General features: G+C 37.8%; 1 pseudogene; it reads right to left on the reverse strand.

Moving 5' to 3' along the window:
* Positions 1-596: 596 nt before the first annotated feature.
* Positions 597-17,796, reverse strand: part of LOC129512370 (ATP synthase subunit f, mitochondrial-like) — a 35,880-nt pseudogene continuing 18,680 nt past the window's right edge.

Genomic DNA, 17,796 nt, shown 5'->3' on the forward strand with positions numbered 1-17,796 from the left:
TATAGTTTATTACACTGTAGTCAACACGGGCCATCTGTCCACACAGCTGCCTCTTAGTGGTTTCGGCAAAGTGAGTGTATGTATTTTAAGGGGAAGCACAATTGAAAAAGCAAAATAGTCCACATTGATTGACTTTGTGTTACATGAATATGTGCTAGTTTTTTTTAAATTTATACCAAGTAAATATAACGTATACCAGATTTTCTCTTGGGATAAGAATTGACTTTGTTAGGAATGTGTCTTGATAAATTTCTTGATTGAGAAATAACAGTGAGGATTTGCATTGACCAGAGAAAAAAAATATAAAACCTCAAGCTACTGTGCTTAATATATGTAAGTAAAAATGTGGGTCTGGAATTGAGGAGAGGGGAGAAAAGCAGAGAGAGAAGGGCCAGAGGAGGATGAGACAACATGGCAGGGACCTAGAAATTTCTGTTGGGAAAATGAGTTGGAGCACCTTTTTTTTCTTCCCATGTACCAGTCATCTTTTATTGGGTATTAATACTCAATTAGGATATGAAAGGATTCGTGGATGGATGAGAGGCAAAAGTGAAGGTCAGGGTTGCAAAATGTGCCCCCTTCACATTAGGCCCTCATCAATGGTACTCTAGTATCTGCTTATGTTTAAGTTCCTTTTAAGAATGAGAGTAGTTGAAAAGTCCATAAACTGCCAGCATCATAGGAATCCCAGTGATGCTCTCTTTCTTCCGATTGACATACTTGTAATACCAGAAGTAACCTCTTTGAATCGTTCCAGCAATGCCTTTGGGATGAAATCCCGCATCAATATCCAGCTTGACAGCTCTCCTAGTTTGTCATCCAGGAGCTTCTTCATTGGCACAGATGATCTGATCTCGGAGTCCTGGATGTCCCCTATGTCAGATTCAGGAGAACTTGAGTTGAGGTACTTTTAGGAACAAGAATGTTAACTATGCAATCAATTATTAGCATTTCTGTGATGTATTCCAAGTCATTTAAAGTTTAGTAAGGTCTATTTACACACAAAAAAATTGTCATGTCTAAAAATTATAATGAATATTATGTTTTTGCTTGGTAAAGATCAAAGACAAAGCTGTATTGATTTCATGATGTGTTCAGGTAAAGATCAAAGGGAAAGCATTGGGTGATGAAGTCAATCCTATGCTGGAAAAACTTGAGTGAACACTTCTAGAAAGATAGACATAATAATGCAAACCTCTTACCCCCTCTAAGTTCACAGATATCTTGAGATGAAGATGCAACTTCCCCAAGCAGATTAGCCTTAATTAATTATAATTGAATTTAATGTAATTAATTTTACTGTAATTGGTATATCCTTATTGTATGGGGAAAAGTGGCCTCAGCAGGTAACTCTGTTGTGTTGCTTTTTGAAGAATGACACTAAAAGGTAAGATCATTAATTTCAATCAAAATATAATGAGTGCTTTTCTGTGCAAGATGATTTTAAGTCACTGCATATATCACAGTGAATAAAAGAAACAGAAATCCTTGTCCATGTGATAATTACATTCTAATGGAGAGAAGAGCCAAAGGAAAAAAAAAATATGAGTCAAATAGATATTATGTTAGTTGATAACAAGTATTATGAAGTAAATAAAGTTGGCAAGGGAGTATTAGAGAGAGGATGCAATTTTAATTTGAGCAAAGACTAAAGGAAGTGAAAACACAAATCAGACAGAGATCTGTGTAAAGAGTTCCAGACTCAGGAATGTGTAGTAAACTCTGAGGCTCAATTTGACCTGGCTATTCAAGAAAGAACAAGGAGAGTGGCTGGGTGGCTCAGTGGTTGAGCATCTGCCTTTGGCTCAGGCTGTGATCCTGGAGTCCCGTGATCGAGTCCCACATCAGGCCCCCTGCGAGGAGCCTGCCTCTCCCTCTGTCTATGTCTCTGCCTCTCTCTGTATGTCTTTCATGAATAAATAAATAAAACCTTAAAAAAAAAGAAAGAATAAGGAGATCTGGAATCACAAATTATGATAGTGCCTTGATGTCAATTTTTTCTTTGATGAAAGTATCACCAAATTTGTAAGCACTAGCTTAACTAATCCATGTGGATTTATTTCATAAACAGAAATACTGAATATTTCAAATTGTTCTGTCTAAAACATTTATAACCCGTAATCTATATAAGATCATATACTATCCTGCAATGTTATTTTAGTATTACTTTTTTATCTCTACTCCATAAGCAAACTAGGTATTATTTTGGATTTCTGTTATTTGATGTCATGGTTAGGAGAATGAACAAAAATATGTGAAGTATTTCTGGAGCTCTTTATTCTCTTTTATCAGAATAAAGCAGATAGAATGTCAGAAGTACCAGAGAAAAGAAACAGAAAATATCTTACAAAAATATTTGCGCATTCATTTCTTCATTTCAGCATATTTATTGAGAAATTACCGTATGCCAGCAGTATGTTAAGCACTGAAATTAATGGTAATATAAACAGACATAATTTTATTCTTAAGAAGATGGTAGAAAATCCATACAGTATGTAGATGATACCGAGAGAATCTGAGGAAAAAAAAATATTTTTGTGGAGGATTATAGTATCAGGGAACTTCTCTTGTCTTGGAGATCAGAGAAGGCCTCACAAAATAAGATGTCAAAACTCTTATGAGATAAAAAATTGTTTTGGTCAAACACAGTGATCGAAGATACTAAATATGATAATGACAGTTTTTCATTTCTAAAAATTAGCCACAAGATTGGGCAAAGTGGATATGATATCCACTACGTACAGTTTGGACACTGTAGTAAAAATGCAGATTGAGGTTCATAAGAGAATGAAGGAGAAGAAATAGAGACCAGACCTACACCTAAAGCCAAGACCCACTAACAACCCCTTTAAGGAATTCTGTGTTGGGTGATGATGAAAGATAAGGCAGGGAGTAAAGGTGGTATTAAAAGTGTTTATTAAAATAATATTGGGGTTATATAACATGTTTCTTTATTTATAACCACTTTTTTAAATTGATGCTAGAACATAAAGTTGATGTCAATCACCCTGTGGATCTTCTTTCGTAGAGAGGAGAGAAAAGGATTTAATATAGATGTGAAAGAGATGGCCTTCAATAATACCCATTCATCCAGAAGGCAAAGCATTTGTTTTCATGCAAGGAAATTCATACACTCAGGAGATAAAGAATTTCTCTTCTTGTGTCTTCAATTTTCTCAGTGGGGGTGGGGGGAGCAAAATTACCAGTAAACTGGCAATTATATTAGAGGCTGAGTTAAGGAGAGAATATATGAAATAGTTACTGAGTCGAATAGTCTCCTTGAGGATAATGGTCATTAATTTAAATTAAAACCTTCAGGTAGCCATGTTCAGAGACTGGGTTTACAAGTAGGATATGGGTGGGGTTAGGTGAAACTAAATGTTGGAGTTTCATCAAGTGCATGTGATGAAGGGAGAGAGTTGTAGGAAAGTTGAGGGTGTATACAAGGGAGAAGGCAAATGATGGGACATAGAATTTACTTGTGTGAAGGGAAGAGTAAGCCATCAGAGGTTCTGGACATTACAAATGTAAATGGATCAATGCATAAAACATTTCAGTCATGTTCGAGAGTTATTAGAGATGGGGTAATAAAAAGAGTGAGCTGTAAAGATGGAGTGGAATCCAGAGAATAGTGTTGATACTGAGATCATAATAGCCAGCTATTGATATTGACAAGGGTAGGTAAGGAGCAAGGGATTAAATAATGGGCACTGGAGGAGAGGGGGTAAAAGAATTGTGAAGCCAGAGTATCAGATACATTATCTACCTAGATTTTGAAATTAACTATACTTAGCATAGAACTAATGTTGCAGAAAGTTTAAATGTTTCTGCCATAATCCACATCCAGAACCTTGACTGTGGACCAAAATTATCACACATTTAAAATTTGAATATCAGGGCTCCTGGGTGGCTCAGTTGGTTAAGCAGCTGATTTTGACTCAGGTCATGATTTCAGGTTCCTGAGATGGAGCCCCATAGGGCTCCATGCTCAGCACAAAGGCAACATGTCTCTCTCCCTCACCGTCTGCTCCTCTCCCTCTGCTCCAAAACCACCATCACCACCACCACCCCCCACCACCCCCCAGGCACACTTGCACTCTGTCTGCCAAATGAATAAATAAAATATGTTTACAAAAATTAAATAGAATTTGACAATCATTTCAGATCATTTTGCCTCCAAAATTGCTAAAATCTGAGGTGGTCATGAGGTATTTCAGGAACATGTATCTCAGTAGGTGTGACATAGTCTCACTCCTCATACATAAACAGCACTTTCCCTTAGTGAATGTTCAGAAAATCATTTGATTAGCAATTTCCCTCCATATGCAGAACAGTAAATTGATGTGCACTTCAAATTTATTAAACTGTTGCACTCTGACTCTGGCTTTTGTTTTACCCAGAGTTCAGGATTTGTTTAAAGCGTATCAACTCTCACCACTGGCAGAACAGGCAAGAGGGCCCAGTGGTACATTCTGTGCAGCCAAAAAGTGGCCTGGTGATGGTGATCCCATTTGGCACATAGTGGCCTAAATTTAGGATGCCACGATGTCTTCCAGGAGCATCAGTAACTCTAAATCTTTCCAATGCTCACTTTATAAGAGCTGTGATAATCTGTAAACTTTGCATCATCGGAGAAAGGTAGAATTTAAGGTAACTCATCTTTAACATTCAGTGTGTTTAGACCTCTGAAGATGGAAATAATTTTATAGCACTATTTATATCTATGTATGAGAAATGCATTACTAAGAAATCCTCTTAGTAAAAACTTATATTAGTTTACAGGAGTCCTATATAATGTGTGGTATCAACAAATTACAAAGAAATGGGCTTCACACTCATTCTCTAACTAGTCTTAGGGTAATATGAAACTAATCAGAGTTTCTACATATTATTCACCCATCATGTCCCTCATTGGTTATCTAGGTACTGGAGTAAATAGAGTGAAAACCAGGAGATACTTTCTGCATAATCATTATGACTTCTCCTAGATGGCTTTTTTTGCAATAAAAATATTCTGATAGGACCAACAACAATACATTTTTGAAAGTAGTAGTGAAATGGAATTAAATAAAGCAAACTGAGGCATGAGAATGTTTCTTCTGTTATAAAGGCAGAATTAGTTCTGCTTATTCAATAATTAGAATTATTTCATGCTAGGTTAATCTTAACATGAAATAAACTCTTTTATTAAATTCACACTATCTTTTCTTTGCTAGAGACAGGTTTTCTAGGTATATAAATTGTAGCTGTTTTATTGCTCTAAAATATTTTCTATTAAAAACGGTCCTATAGGGCAGCCCCGGTGGCGCAGCAGTTTAGCACTGCCTACAGCCCAGGGTGTGATCCTGGAGACCCTGGATCGAGTCCCACGTCAGGCTCCCTCCATGGAGCCTGCTTCTCTCTCTGCCTCTCTCTCTCTCTCTCTCTCTCTCTCTCTCTCTCTTTCTCTGTGTCTCTATGAATAAATAAATAAAATCTTAAAAAAAAATAAAAACAGTCCTACAAAAAATATTTTATATATAGGGACATCTGGATGGCTCAGTAGTTGAGCATCTTCCTTCGAGTCAGTGTGTGAACCCAGAGTCCTGGGATTGAGTCCCACATCAGGCTCCCTGTGGGGAGCCTGCTTCTCCTTCTGCCTTTTTTTTTTTTTAAGATTAAAAGCCTTTTATGCACCTAATACCATCTGATTTTTCTCAGTGACTCCCCAGCAACTCCTAGGATGGCTCCGAAGCCATGAGACCACCAGCTGTCTGCTTTTCTGGGGGTTGGGAGAGCCAGAGCTGGTCTGAGGACCACTGGGACTCTCTTAGGGCTCAACCTACCAACCTCACAGCTGGTTCGGGTCCCACAGAGGCTCTGGACAGGAGGGGGCTGATTCTCCCTGTTCCAGGGGCACACATCACCTGCACAAGCACACAGTGTGCCAGGAGCGACGGCTTTGTGTGGTCTCTGAATGCCTCTCTCTCTCTCTCATGAATAAATAAATAAAATATTTAAAATTTTTTCATATATTAATAATTCTGCAAGTGAATATATCTGCATATAGATACCACATACTTCTCAAATGGAATTGATAGATTAAACATATGATTTTTCATGTTGATAAATACTGATACAAAGTTTTCTGGTGGTTTGTGTCAATGTGTATTCCTAATAATAATGTGTAACAACAAAGAGTTTCTCACAAATTATCAAAGATTTATATTAATTATTCTAAGTTATTGCCAATCTGAGTTTTGAAAATGATATAGGATTGTTACATACATATATTTTGTTATGCTAGAGGTCAGATATTTCAATTTTTTTTTCTGTGCTCTCCTGTTAATGACTGTCACCATTTGTTGTTCTGTTAATATTTTATTTATCAGGGCAGCCCAGGTGGCTCAGTGGTTTGGCGCTGCCTTCAGTCCAGGGTGCGGTCCTGGAGACCTGGGATCGAGTCCCACGTGAGGCTCCCAGCATGGAGCCTGGTTCTCTCTCTGCCTGTGTCCCTGACTCTCTCTCTCTTTCTCTCTCAAGAATATATAAAAAATATATGTATATCTTTTATTTATCAAAGAAATATGTATATTGCAGGACTTACTCCTTTGTCATTTATTGCAAATATACTTTTGCCAGTTTTTTTGTTGAGTTTATTTACGGAAAAATTTAGTCTTGCTACTAGTTAAAAAGTAATATTAATATATTTATCTGTCATTTTCATCTTGATTGTCAAATTCCAATCATGCTAATAAAAGCCTTCTCTAGTCTAATATATCATATTTCAAGATTCTCATAATTTTTGTAGTACCTTTACAGTAAGCTCTTTTAAAAAAATATGTAAATATTGATTATCCCTGTCTCTCACCTTACTTGTAATGGACAATGTAAAGTTTTTTTAAAAAATTTTAAATGACTATACAATTGTGAGAAAAAAATTAGTGTATAATTAATCATTTCCTTACTAATATGAAGAACTGCATTTGTCAGTTGACACAAGGCTTTATTTGCTATTTCCTCTTGATTTGTGTGTTCCTGTTGTGACATACAGATAGACATAAATACAGATATTTTACTATTATACATTTGAAATGGTTAATATTTGGGAGCTCCTTGTTTGTTCAATTTTCTAGTCACTCGGAATATTTTTTCTCTAATATGAAATTTGGGGAAATTTCACTGAGTTGCAGAAATATTCCTTGGTATTTGTTTTAGATTTCATTTATCTATTCATGAGAGACACACAGAGAGAGAGGCAGAGACATAGGCAGGGGGAGAAGCAGGTTCCTCACAGGGAAACCCATGCGACTGGATTCCTGGATCCCGGGATCACACCCAGAGCCAAAGTCAGATGCTCAACTTCCGAGCCACCCAGAAGTCCCCTCTGTTGGTATTTTGATTGAACTGTTTTTGAACTTTAGACTTACTGAGTGAGACTTGGCATATTTATTCCTATCCAAGGTAAGTTTGGGGCTCCATTTGTGAAACTCTCTTTTGTGTCACTACCTAGAAACATAAACTTTTTTTTTTCATATTGGCCATTTACAACTTTTATTAATGAATTTTCCAATGTTATTTTCTTTTCATTTATTTGGCAAATGAGATTGCTATCTACTCTTACATTATGTTATCTAGTCAGTTGCTGTCTTTACATGGTTACAGTATCCATACCTATAGTTTTGCGACCAGCCATTTAACTGAATTTTAATATTGTGCCCATAGTATTTTGGTATTAAATTATCTTTAAATTTTCCACCATTCTAACACCTGTTGATATCAACATTTTTTTTTCTTTTCAAAATACACTACTTTTTTTTTTTTCCTTTTGTCAAATTTCTTTAGACAAACTGACAGGATAAATTTTAATGAGAGTGGTGTATGCTTACTTCTATTGCTCATAAATAGGTTTGGAACATTTTTTGTGGATAAATATTAAGCACACTCTTAGAATAGCCTTGCTAAAAGATTAAGATTCACAGGCAATGGGGTAATATAAATTATATGTTTGAGAAAAACTTCCAACATCAAAACTTAGTGTTTTATTTGTTTTATGACTAGCCTTGTTTTTGACTGAGACAACTTGCTCTGGAACTAACTGATAAAATTTAGCTTCTAAATTCCAACAAATCCCATTCCAGTAGTAGAAACTACACTGTGAGACTTGTGATGCACAGTCTATGTGGCAACACCTCTGCCCCCTGTCTCATTGCCATATAATGAGGGAATTACATATGAAAGTATCTTTTTCATGGCAGACAAATGTGGCGAACTTTAATAATGTCCTTCCACATTTATCTGCATGGTATAGTTTCTATTACAGAGCTTCAAGATCCTATGGGCATCCATGGAAACAGACTGTTTTAGCCATCCATCTGAAACTTGGTCTAGAGAGCTCCCAGGATTTCATAACATGAAGTGGAGGAGAGGCAAGGCCAGGGTGAGAGATGTCAGGGGACAGCTTGCACTCTCTGCTTGTATGGATAGGGTTCTGGCTTACATCTGGGCAATGCAAAGTATAGCTGAAGTAGGAATGACTGCAGCCTGCTTGTCAGCACCCTTCATTCATGGTCGCCCATGGAGCAGCCTTGCTGCTATGGGGTGAGGGGAACAATGGCAGGCAACTTCTATGAGAAAAGCAGACAGAGTTCCAAGGGATGTCAGGGAGCTACAGATGCAGAAGCATAATGGTGCTACCAGCACGCAGTCTCAGGACAGATCCACACTCATTAGCAAATGTTGGTAGTTAACAACCTTCATAACTTATCACCCACCTTCCTCTTCCCTCCCATCTTCCACAGTTGAGTTGAGACTCAGCTGAATACAGTGCCTGGAAAAGTAGGACCAGGAGTAAGAGGAAAGGAAATACCCCAATGAAGCAAGGAAATTCTAATATTATATTGAGATCAGAAATGATGTAGTGACAAAAATTTTCATAATTGAATTGTATTACAAAATCACCAGATAAAGTAAATTTACCACAAAGGATGAGCTATGTTAATTGGCAACATAAAAATTTCTCCACAACTATCAAGCCATATGGTGCTAGCACATGATGTTGATATCATTTATTAACAAAAACAAAAATATTTTAGTTTACACACAATTCATACCTGATACATATGCCAAAGTCTTGTTCTCCAACTTAGTACAATATATTTTTTAAAATTGTTATTGCCTAGGAGCTACTCCACACTGATTTCATTATAATCATAGGTTTCAGGGCCACAGCCTAAACTTTTTTTCTTTTTTTTTGTTTGTTTGTTTGTTATACAGCTTTCTGGGCGATTCCCAGGTGTAAAGGATGCTAAGAACCATTGCTCTCACACAGGACTTACACTATCATGTGCATGTGAATTACCAAGATGTCTTGTCAAAATTGCAGATTCTGTTTAAGTTGGTCTGTCAAGCTGCCTACTGATGCTAAAGCAAGGCTACACCTTTAATAGAAGACTCCCTAGCGCCTTTTAAATGAGTAATTGGAATAATCGATTTTGAGAAATTTTATTTAAATTCACTTTTGAAATATCTATATCTTGTGTTATGTGGGTGTAGGTGTGTGGATATGGGGAGTGTTGGGGTGAGTATGAGAGAGAGATCATGCATTGCATTGAGAACTTATTGTCCTTTCTACAGGTCAATTTTCTTGCAAATTATCATCCCTTTACAGACTACATTTCACTTATATTTGTGTTTCCTTTTTTTTTTCATTTGTAATGTTTCAATTTGGTGTATTCGGGGTATTTTTTCCTTAATTAGGTTAGCTAATGGCAGATGTGTGTTATATTTTTAATGAACAATTTATGCAATTCTTTGTAAAATATACATTTTATCATTTTATTGTTTTTCTAACATCAATTTTATCTTTATGACATTATTTCTTATGCTTTCCTTACATTAATTTTATTATTTTCTATCATTTTTATTTAATACACAAATTTTTCCTTATTTAGGAATATGTCTTTAAGTCTTTAAATATATCTCTAGCGATTGGTAGACAAACAACTATCTTTAGCCATCTTTTGCTATAACCAGGAATTGGAGGAAATTACCATGCTCATTGCAGTTATTCTCTGTGTTTTGCAATTTGTGTTTACATTTTTCTCTTAATTCAGTTGCTATCTTTTTCTTAAATTTCTTTTTTTTTCTATTAACTAGTAAGGAATTTTTTTTTTCCATTTTAATAAGGAAATGTGATTTTACTTTCTGTAAATGCTGACATTTTTCTATTTGTTCAAATGTATGGGTAATTATTACAATATTTCTATGCACACTTAAAAATAATTTTTTCTGTTTTCAAATATAGTTTCTGTTTTCAAATCATACAGATTTATATGAATGTATTAGATCAGAACTTATCATTTTAATGATTGGGTTTAGAGAACCCAATACACTTTAAAATTTTTTATCCAAATGATCTGTTACCTCACTTGTATTTTACTCTATTTCTCCATTTATTTCTTACAGGGTTTTAGTGTTCATGTGATACTTTATGGTTATGGTATATTCATGATTATTATATTTTAGTGCCCCCTTTCTTTTTATTATTTATTGCTTTTGCTTTGAAATCAAACTTTGCTTTGTTCTCTTTCCATGCAGTTGTGATATATTTGGCTAAACATTAATTTCTATCATTTTGAGTCACTTTGTGTTATGTATCTGTAATATTACAAATATTATTATTCTATTTTTAAAATTTAACTGTACCGAAACACCTGCACCCCGATGTTTATAGCAGCAATGTCCACAATAGCCAAACTGTGGAAGGAGCCTCGGTGTCCATCGAAAGATGAATGGATAAAGAAGATGCGGTTTATGTATACAATGGAATATTACTCAGCCATTAGAAACGACAAATACCCTCCATTTGCTTCAACGTGGATGGAACTGGAGGGTATTATGCTGAGTGAAATAAGTCAATCGGAGAAGGACAAATATTATATGGTGTCATTCATATGGGGAATATAAAAAATAGTGAAAGGGAGAGGTGGGGCAAGATGGCAGAAGAGTAGGGTCCCCAAGTCACCTGTCTCCACCAAATTACCTAGATAACCTTCAAATCATCCTGAAAACCTACGAATTTGGCTTGAGATTTAAAGAGAGAACAGCTGGAACCCTACAGTGAGAAGAGTTCACGCATCTATCAAGGTAGGAAGATGGGGAAAAAAGAAATAAAGAAACAAAAGGCATCCAAGGGGGAGGGGCCCCAAGGAGCCCGGCTAAAGCCACGGCGAGAGCCCCCAGGACAGGAGAGCCTCAGGAAAGCCCCTCCCGGAGCAGCAGGGGCTTCACCAATCTTCCCTGACTGAAAGGCGCTTGCAGGAAACTCGGACAGGATCCCAGGAAGGGTGGAGATGCCCTCAGGCTCCCAAGGACAATAACAGAACACCTGTGCCCTGGGGAGAGCACGCCACACCCCACGGCCGAGCTCCCTAAAGGGCTGCAGAGCGCCGGGTGGACCCGGGAGCAGCTCATAGGGGCTCGCGAGGAGGGGGCTGCATGGCCGGGAGCGCGATTCCAACAGCGCAGACCCCAGAGCACAGGGCGCCGGGGACACAGCCCAAGATCCGGTGGTCCTCCAGGACAGGCAGAGGCTGAGAGGGCCCAGGACAGCAAGGACACTCCTGCTTCCCGGGCCCGGGCTGAGTAGATCAGTGGCCCCACCCCCAGAGCATACAGGCCTCTGCAGACTGACAGCTCCGGTAGTTACTGCACGAACTGACTCCAGGGCTGGGGTGCTGACCGCTGCTACTATTGTTTCTCCTGGGGACTCACAGGATAAACAACCCCCATTGAGCTTCACAGTGGCTTCACAGGATAAACAGGTTAAACAACTTTCACTGAGCCCTGCACCAGGCTGGGGGCTGAGCAGCTCCCCCAAGTGCTAACACCTGAAAATCAGCACAGTAGGCCCCTCCCCCAGAAGACCAGCTAGACAGACAGGGGAAAAACAAATTATTGACTAAGCAGCACTGGAAAGTTCCAGGGTAAGTCGAGGGATTTACAGTATACAGAATCAGAGGATACTCCCCCTTGTTTTTTTGTTTTCTGTTTGCTTCTCCCCCCTCCCTTTTTTTCTTTTCTTCTCTTCTCTTTTTTTTCCTTTTTATTTTCTTCTTTCTCTTCTCTCTTTTTCTCAACTTGTTTTTGGCCACTCTGCAGTGAGCAAAATGACTAGAAGGAAAACCTCACCTCGAAAGAATCAGAAACAGTCCTCTCTCCCACAGAGTTACAAAATTTGGATTACAATTCAATGTCAGAAAGTCAATTCAGAAGCACAATTATAAAGCTACTGGTGGCTCTAGCAAAAAAGCATAAAGGACTCAAGAGACCTCATGACTACAGAATTTAGATCTAATCAGGCAGAAATTAAAAATCAATTAAGTGAGATGCAATCCAAACTAGAGGCCCTAGCGAGGAGGGTTACAGAGGCAGTAGAACAAGTGAGTGACATATAAGACAAGTTGATGGGAAAGAGGGAAACTGAGGAAAAAAGAGAAAAACAATCAAAAGATCATGAGGATAGATTAAGGAAAATAAATGACAGCCTGAGGAAGAAAAATCTACATTTAATTGGGGTTCCAGAGGGCGCTGAAAGGGACAGAGGTCCAGAATATGTATTTGAACATATCATAGCTGAAAACTTTCCTAATCTGGGAAGGGAAACAGGCATTCAGATCCAGGAAATAGATACCCCTCCCCCCCTTAAATCAATAAAGTCATTCAACATTTTGACATTTAATAGTGAAGCTTGCAAATTCCAAAGATAAAGAGAGGATCCTTAAAGCAGCAAGAGATAAGAAATCCCTGACTTTTATGGGGAGAAATATTAGATTAACAGCAGACCTCTCCACAGAGACCTAGCAGGCCAGAAAGGGCTGGCAGGATATATTCAGGGTCCTAAATGAGAAGAACATGCAGCCAAGAATCCTTTATCCAGCAAGGCTCTCATTCAGAATAGAAGGAGAGATAAAGAGCTTCCAAGATAGGCAGGAACTGAAAAAATATGTGACCACCAAACCAGCTCTGCAAGAAATTTTAAGGGGGACTCTGTAAAAGAAAGAGGAAGTCCAATGGAACAATCCACAAAAACAGGGACTGAATAGGTATCATGATGACACTAAACTCATATCTTTCAATAGTAACTCTGAACGTGAATGGGCTTAATGACCCCATCAAAAGGCGCAGGGTCTCAGACTGGATAAAAGAGCAGGACCCATCTATTTGCTGTCTACAAGAGACTCATTTTAGACATAAGGACACCTACAGCCTGAAAATAAAAGGTTGGAGAACCATGTACCATTCAAATGGTCCTCAAAAGAAAGCAGGGGTAGCCATCCTTATATTAGATAAACTAAAGTTTATTCCAAAGACTGTAGTGAGAGATGAAGAGGGACACTATATCATACTTAAAGGATCTACCCAAGAAGGGGCTTAACATCATCAATATATATGCCCCGAATGTGGGAACTGCCAAATATATCAATCAATTAATAACCAAAGTTAAGACATACTTAGATAATAATATATTTATACTTGGTGACTTAAATGTAGTGCTTTCTACAGTCGATAGGTTTTCTAAGCAAAACATCTCCAAAGAAACAAGAGCTTTAAATGATACACTGGACCAGATGGATTTCACAGATATCTATAGAACTTTACATTCAAATGCAACTGAATACACATTCTTCTCAAGTGCACATGGAACTTTCTCCAGAATAGACCACATACTGGGTCACAAATCAGGTCTGAACCGATACCAAAAGATTGAGACTGTCCCCTGTGTATTATCAGACCATAATGCTTTGAAATTAGAACTAAATCACAAGAAGAAGTTTGGAAGGATTTCAAACACTTGGAGGTTAAGGACCATCCTGCTAAAAGATGAAAGGGTCATCCAGGAAATTAAGGAAGAATTAAAAAGATTCATGGAAACTAATGAGAATGAAGATACAACCATTCAACATCTTTGGGATACAGCAAAATCAGTCATGAGGGGGAAATACATCTCAATACAAGCATCCATCCAAAAACTGGAAGGAACTCAAATACCAAAGCTAACCTTACACCTAAAGGAGCTAGAGAAAAAACAGCAAATAGATCCCACACCCAGCAGAAGAAGAGAGTTAATAAAGATTCGAGCAGAATTCAATGAAATAGAGAGCAGAAGAACTGTGGAACAGATCAACAAACCCAGGAATTGGTTCTTTGAAAGAATTAATAAGACAGATAAACCATTAGCCAGCCTTATTAAAAAGAAGAGAGTGAAGACTCAAATTAATAAAATCCTGAATGAGAAAGGAGAGATCACTACCAACACCAATGAAATAGAAACGATTTTAGAAACATATAATGAGCAGCTATACGCCAATAAATTAGGCAATCTAGAAGAAATGGACACATTTCTGGAAAGCCACAAACTACCAAAACTGGAACTGGAAGAAATAGAAAACCTGAACAGGCCAATAACCAGGGAGGAAATTGAAGCAGTCATCAAAAACCTCCCAATACACAAAAGTCCAGGGCCAGATGGCTTTCCTGTGGAATTCTGTCAAACGTTTAAAGACGAAACCATACCTATTCTACTAAAGCTATTCGGAAAGATAGAAAGAGATGGAGTACTTCCAAATTCATTCTATGAGGCCAGCATCACCTTAATTCCAAAACCAGACAGGGACCCCACCAGAAAGGAGAATTATAGACCAATATCCCTGATAAACATGGATGCAAAAATTCTCAACAAGATACTAGCCAATAGAATACAACAACACATTAAGAAGATTATTCATCATGACCAAGTAGGATTTATCCCCGGGATGCAAGGCTGGTTCAACACTCGTAAAACAATCAATGTGATTCATCATATCAGCAAGAGAAAAACCAAGAATCATATGATCCTCTCAATAGATGCAGAGAAAGCATTTGACAAAATACAGCATCCATTCCTGATCAAAACTCTTCAGAGTGTTGGGATAGCAGGAACATTCCTCAGCATCTTAAAAGCCATCTACGAAAAGCCCACAGCAAATGTCATTCTCAATGGGTAAGCACTGGGGGCCTTTCCCCTAAGATCAGGAACAAGACAGGGATGTCCACTCTCACCACTGCTATTCAACATAGTACTGGAAGTCCGAGCCTCAACAATCAGACAACAAAAAGACATTAAAGGCATTCAAATTGGTAAAGAAGAAGTCAAACTCTCCCTCTTCACTGATGACATGATACTGTACATAGAAAACCCAAAAGCCTCCACCCCAAGATTGCTGGAACTCATAGAGCAATTCGGCAGTGTGGCAGGATACAAAATCAATGCCCAGAAGTCAGTGGCATTTCTATACACTAACAATGAGACTGAAGAAAGAGAAATTAAGGAGTTAGTCCCATTTACAATTGCACCCAAAAGCATAAGATACCTAGGAATAAACCTAACCAAAGAGGTAAAGGATCTATACCCTAAAAACTACAGAACATTTCTGAAATAAATTGAGGAAGACACAAAGAGATGGAAAAATATTCCATGCTCATGGATTGGCAGAATTAATATTGTGAAAATGTCAATGCTACCCAGGGCAATTTACACGTTTAATGCAATCCCTATCAAAATACCATGGACTTTCTTCAGAGAGTTGGAAAAAATTATTTTAAGATTTGTGTGGAATCAGAAAAGACCCTGAATAACCAGGAGAATATTAAAAAAGAAAACCATAGCTGGGGGCATCACAACGCCAGATTTCAGGTTGTACTACAAAGCTGTGGTCATCAAGACAGTGTGGTACTGGCACAAAAACAGACACAGAGATCAGTGGAATAGAATGGAGAATCCAGAAGTGGACCCTCAACTTTATGGTCAACTAATATTCGACAAAGGTGGAAAAACTATCCACTGGAAAAAGGACAGTCTCTTCAATAAATGGTGCTGGGAAAATTGGACATCCACATGCAGAAGAATGAAACTAGACCACTCTCTTGCACCATACACAAAGATAAACTCAAAATGGATGAAAGATCTAAATGTGAGACAAGACTTCATCAAAACCCTAGAGGAGAATACAGGCAACACCCTTTTTGAACTTGGCCACAATAATTTCTTGCAAGATACATCCATGAAGGCAAGAGAAACAAAAGTGAAAATGAACTATTGGGACTTCATCAAGATAAGAATCTTCTGCACAGCAAAACTAAAAGACAACCTACAGAATGGGAGAAGATATTTGCAAATGACCTATCAGATAAAGGGCTGGTATCCAAGGTCTATAAAGAACTTATTAAACTCAACAGCAAAGAAACAACAATCCAATCATGCAATGGGCAAAAGACATGAAGAGAAATCTCACAGAGGAAGACATAGACATGGCCAACAAGCACATGAGAAAATGCTCTGCATCACTTGCCATCAGGGAAATACAAATCAAAACCACAATGAGATACCACCTCACACCGGTGATAATGGAGAAAATTAACAAATCAGGAAACCACAAATGTTGGAGAAGATGTGGAGAAAGGGGAACTCTCCTGCACTGTTGGTGGGAATGTGAACTGTTGCAGCCACTCTGGAAAACTGTGTGGAGGTTCCTCAAAATGTTAAAAATAGACCTGCCCTAAGACCCAGCAAGTGCTCTGCTGGGGATTTACCCCAAAGATACAGATGGAATGAAACACTGAAACAGGGACACCTGCACCCCGATGTTTATAACAGCAATGTCCACAATAGCCAAACTGTGGAAGGATCCTCCTCGGTGTCCATCGAAAGATGAACAGATAAAGAAGATGTGGTCTATGTATACAATGGAATATTACTCAGCCATTAGAAACGACAAATACCCCCCATTTGCTTCGACGTGGATGGAACTGGAGGGTATTATGCTGAGTGAAATGTCAATCGGAGAAGGACAAACATTACATGGTCTCATTCATTTGGGGAATATGAAAAGTAGTGAAAGGGAATAAAAGGGAAAGGAGAAAAAATTAGTGGGAAATATCAGAAAGGGAGACAGAACATGAGAGACTTCTAACACTGGAAAACGAACTAGGTGTGGTGGAAGGGGAGGTGGGCAGGGGGTGGGGGTGATTGAGTGATGGGCACTGAGGGGGGCACTTGATGGGATGAGCACTGGGTGTTATTCTATATGTTGGCAAATTGAACACCAATAAAAAATAAATTTATAAAAAATAAAAAAATAATAAAAGGAATGAAAAAATAGTGAAAGGTATTATAGGGGAAAGGAGAGAAAATGAGTGGAAAATATCAGAGAGGGTGGCAGAACATGAGAGACTCCTAAGCTGGGAAATGAACAAGGGGTGGTGGAAGGGGAGGTGGGTAGAAGGGGGTGACTGGGTGATGGGCACTGAGGAGGGCACTTGACAGGATGAGCACTGTGTGTTATGCTATATGCTGGGAAATCAAACTCCAATAAAAAATATACAATAAAATAAAATAAATTTCAACTGGATACATTCATCCTATATACATTTACTTATGTAAGAGTTTTATAGGAATTTTGTTTTTACTTGTTTTTAATGTTTTTCTTTCATATTTGTTCCCTTTTCTGCTTATTTTTTATCTTTTCTGTTTATCTTCATGGTAGCATTACTGTACTTCTGAATTTTTATAGATTTTTTGGTATATCGTTTTACAAATAAATTACTATATTTGCTTGTATGTCTACTTTTTAAAATAAATTACTATATTAGCTTGTATGTCTACTTTTTAAATTCAAGTATAAGTAACATACAGTGTTATGTTAATTTCAAGTGTATAATATGATTCAACAATTCTGTACATTTCTCAGTGCTCATCAACATAAGTGTATTGGTTGT

This window comes from Nyctereutes procyonoides, unplaced genomic scaffold (assembly GCF_905146905.1).
Source record: "Nyctereutes procyonoides isolate TBG_1078 unplaced genomic scaffold, NYPRO_anot_genome, whole genome shotgun sequence".
In the NCBI taxonomy this organism is placed as follows: Eukaryota; Metazoa; Chordata; class Mammalia; order Carnivora; family Canidae; genus Nyctereutes; species Nyctereutes procyonoides.